A 4,770-nucleotide genomic window follows, 5' to 3' on the forward strand; every position below is an offset into this window, starting at 1 on the left:
ATTTAAGTTTTTATGGGGTATGTGTACACCTCTTGGCTTGTAATAGATAGGGCTTGGCGAGCTTTCTTGTCCATTTTCCCTTTCCCCCTTTGTCTAAGTTATTCATTATGGGGTATGTGTACACCTCTTGGCTTGTAATAGATAGGGCTTGGAGGAGCATTCGATGAAGACCTATCGAAGACGTGTGCCTAGCTAGCAAATGTAATAGTTAGGGCTTTAATTGCCTTATGTGTCTTGCCTGCTTAGTTGTTACATGTTAATTTGCTTTGTTAGGGCCTTGCATCTAGTCGAGCATGCTAAATGTTATGTGCTACGTGTTTACGAGTGTTTTGGCATGTCTACTTGCTTTCATAGCCATGAATGAGTGTGATGGATGAATGTACGTTTCCGCTAGTCTAATGCTAGTCGGAATTCATAGATGGGCTAGTCCAACGCTAGACCCTTAGGATTTCCCTTTCGATAGTGCATATTTGCATGTTCACTACATGTCATGCATTTTTCTTAGTTTTATCATTTGGCATGTTCCTCGAACCCCTTTTCCCCTCATTTTAGGACTTTTGCATCTCATACTAGTTATAGGGTTCATTTGCTTGGAGAGTCCCCTTAAATATGGGATATAGACGAGTGTGGCTTTTTCTAAAGCCTTAGCACGCTTGTATCCCCTCTATCAAAGGGCAAATTGAGTCACGATTTAGGTCTCCCCGTACCCAATATGCATGAATTCCCTAGGCTCATGCATTCTCAATCCACTCTATCATTGCACTTTCACTTTTGTCACACATGCACTTTTTTATCTTCACTTGCACACGAACACTTTTATCCTCACTCGCACACGAGTACTTTCATCTTCATTTGCACACCGACACTTTCACACTTTTCTCTAAATTGCATACATGCATTTTGCCCACTAGCACTTGGAGTATATTTTATACATTCAAGGACATTTTCTTTGCACACTTCCCCTCACACTATTGTTTTTATTACTTTTTCACACAAACGCACATTTTTCATGGCATGCATTCATCCACTCATTTTTCACGTCATTTAGGTTTAGGTGTGACCTCTCCAAAAGGATCATTATTGGGCTTCACAATTAATGTGATTGGCACCACTCAACCTTTGAAGAGAAATTTCCCCCATGTCCCCCTAGGTCTAGGTTTTTGCATTCATATAGACATATCCAACACGCGATACATACCTTGGGTAGAAAAATTAGGAAAATTGGTTTAAGTCACGCAACTAGCCTTGGCTAGGTCGAAGGGGTGCCTTGGATTTTTATCCTTGCCTTCCCCTTCGTCAAATGTGACCCCCGATCCCTCTTTTGGTTACGTAGACCCAAAAGTTCTCTAAAAGGGTTTATTTACTTTTTTCATTCAAAAACAAAAATCATTTTTGGGTGACTTGGTACACCCTAACTCTATACCAAGTGGCGACTCCATTTTCCAAAAAACCCTTTTTGAACTTTATATGGCCAAACCGTCGCTTTATCAAGTCCCATGGCCTTTATTTTCATTTTGCACACGTTCACACCACACTACACACACCACACCCATCACAAACACATTCATTCAAAAAGTGGGGCGCGACAGTTGGCGACTCCACTGGGGACTTCCTAAGTGGGTCCAAGCATTTGATTTGACCATTCTTTTCCCTTTTCTACCCTTTTTATGCATAGCATTTGGATATTAGGGTTGCATTTTTCTATTTTTAGGACTTTTGGCCTTGCACGCGTATCAAACTACTCCTTCACTCACGTATGTACGATTGGTTGTTTGGATGAATATTTTATTTGTTTTATTCCGCGCTCGCATTGCATTTGGGGGGGGTGTGTTACCTTAGAGCCTCGCGTTGGTTCTTGATCTCTCCCCTCCAAACGAGCACTAGCATACGCGCATACGCTTTAATTATTTTTACCCCTCATTTATTTTTCTTTTAGTGGCTTGTCACGCCACTCCACCCTATTAGGATTTTAGGCGACCCACTTGGACATGTGATCGTATCACGACGTGTGCGTAGCATGATCCGAGGGGTCACTCGATCTTCCGCTTTAAACTTTAGGTTGATAACCTATTAGTTTTTAGTCGAAGGTTGAGGATTTTTTTTAGATTCGCCCAGACGGGTAGCCGTAACACGACGTGTGCGTAGCAACGTCTGGGGAATCGCTCGAGCCACCGACAAGGAACCTTGGGAGTGATGACCCTTGGTTTCCAAGTCTGAAGGCTCGGGGACCTATGACTTATCGAGTCTAGATGCATTAGTGAACCCTAACCTCATGCATCCATTTTAGCTTGCCTAGGGTAGAGTCAACCTTACCCTATTAGGGACACTATTCACGAGGGGAGGGGTCCAACCCCTTTCTTCTTTTTATTGCTTTATGTCCTTGTGTTGATTTCGTTGCTACAATGTGTTATGTGTATTTATCGGACTGAGCTAACTTTTCTTGGTTTTGTGTCCCAATTGCATTCACAAACCCTAGCAAATAAGAGGTCTGGCATGACTTTTTAGAAACCTACCCTTGTAGATAGGCTATTGCACGTGTGAAAATTGTGATATATCTAGTTCATAAATTAATGTCATACCATTTTAGGCTTACCCTGGCAAACAAAGGGCTCCTTAGGTCACGTCTCATTTCAAATCACATTTTTCCCTGCTTTGATAAGAATGGCATCATGCACAAACCATAGAAAGGGAATGCCACATAGGGAATCCCGTGTTTAGGAATAAGCCACCTTGTGTCTCGGATACTTAATCCAGTGAGACTTGCACGTTTACATTTTTGTACCATCCAAAGGGGTAGTGCACAAGGTAAGGTAGGATCCGATCATTTTCATAGAGTGATCTTTGGAATATGAGCATCTAATAATCACTTTTTGGCCATTTTATCAACAATTGGTAAAAATCCCTTGCGTGAAGGACATTAATTTGAAGAAATTCACAAATGATTCCTCCTATTGAGATGATAAATAAATTGAGGCCAAAATTTGATTTTTAGAAGGCTCATAGACTGATTTTCTGAAACCACCAATGGCCGGCCGATTCGATCAATCCATTTTGTCAATTCATGATCGATTTTAAATAAACCATTCCTTTGACCAATTTACCCTTTTTAGGGTCATTCGGTCGATTTTGAATAAATCATCAATTCATTTGACCAATTTACCCTTTTTAGGGTCATTCGGTCGATTTTGAATAAATCATCAAATCTTTTGACCAATTTACCCCTTTTAGGGTCATTCGGTCGCTTTTGAATAAATTGTCAATTCAATTGACCAAATTACCCTTTTTTAGGGTCTTTTGCCCAATTTACCCATTTTTAGGGCAACCGAGCCGATTTTGAATAAATCAAGTTTCGTTCAATCTGTTTGATCAATTTACCCTTTTTAGGGAGATCTGATTAATTTTGGATAAATTTCATTCAATTCATTTGACCTGTTTCCCTTTTTAGGGTAATTTGGTCGATTTTAAATAAATTGTCAACTTCATTCAATCCATTTGCCCTATTGGGGTTTCATTGTCAAATTCCAAATTGGGAAATCTAGTCAATTTTGAAGAAAACCGTCCATTGCATCCAATCACTTGATCAATTAGGGTTTTGACCCGTAATTCACTGAGAAATTTTATCAACGAATTCCAATCTCTTCGATAGGAAGTTCGTCAAGGTCAAACCCGTGCGTTTTTGCAAAATCTTGTACCGATCAAAAGTGATCCATCCATTCGGACGTTGACCTCATTTTGATAAATATCTCTCGTCACCCCAATTGACCAAATTCTTTCAAAATTATTTTTCACTCCATGAGCTGATTGGATCCGTCAGGTATTGTATAGTGCCTGCTCTGGAGGATTGCATTTTCATGCTAGGCCTACCCTTGGCATAAAAGGGTTCCCCCATAGGACATGCATCCGAGTTTTCTGGATATCTACTAACTCTTGCCTTTTTCTTTTCCTTTTCTTTATTTTCTTTGGAATAATTAAGCGACGGCTAAATCTAAAAGCAATCTTTCAAAATTTTCAGGTAATTTTAAACATAGCTTCTCGTCGAAGCCCCATCATAACGCGATCCCGCAGTCAAGCCCAGAGGAATCGTGTAAACATGAGTTCACAACCGGAACAGTCGGATAGGTCTGCTACTACAGCTCAACCTGAGACTGCAAGTTTGGGGGTCCAACTGACCGAGATGCTTATGAAGTTTGGTGAAATGGCAACTGAAATGGCCGTCCAAAAGAAATTAATCGATGAGCTTATCAGTAGTGGAGTTCAACCTGAGCCTGAACCCGACAGTCAGCCGGAGCCAGAATCGTTTGGCATAGCCACGACCCAAACTACTTTTACTCCACCCTTCATTATTCCACCCGAAGGAACTTTCACCTATCCCACCATACGTTTGCCATACACTTGCCCTCCTGATCCTTCATTCTTCCCTACTTACATGCAAGGCCCACAGCCCCAAATCACTTCGAATATACCTCCTAAGCCGCATACCTTTTATCACTCTGTTGCTGAGCCATTCCTACCAGACCATATTGTTCAAACCAAGGCAGAAATTGGGGAATCTTCCGCTCCCGTTGATATAAAGCTTCTCAAACGCCTGGACCGTTTCGATGAGTTTATAAAGAAAAGTCAGGGGTTGAACAAACAAGGAGTCTTGGATTACGATGAGCTTTGCCTTTTCCCGAATGTGCAATTGCCTGAGGGGTTCAAAACTCCGAAGTTTAACAAGTATGATGGGACGGGCAATCCCAAGACACACCTCAGATTGTTCGCCAACAAGTT

The sequence above is a fragment of the Coffea eugenioides genome, unplaced genomic scaffold (genome assembly GCF_003713205.1).
Source record: "Coffea eugenioides isolate CCC68of unplaced genomic scaffold, Ceug_1.0 ScVebR1_2910;HRSCAF=4030, whole genome shotgun sequence".
Lineage (NCBI taxonomy): Eukaryota > Viridiplantae > Streptophyta > Magnoliopsida > Gentianales > Rubiaceae > Coffea > Coffea eugenioides.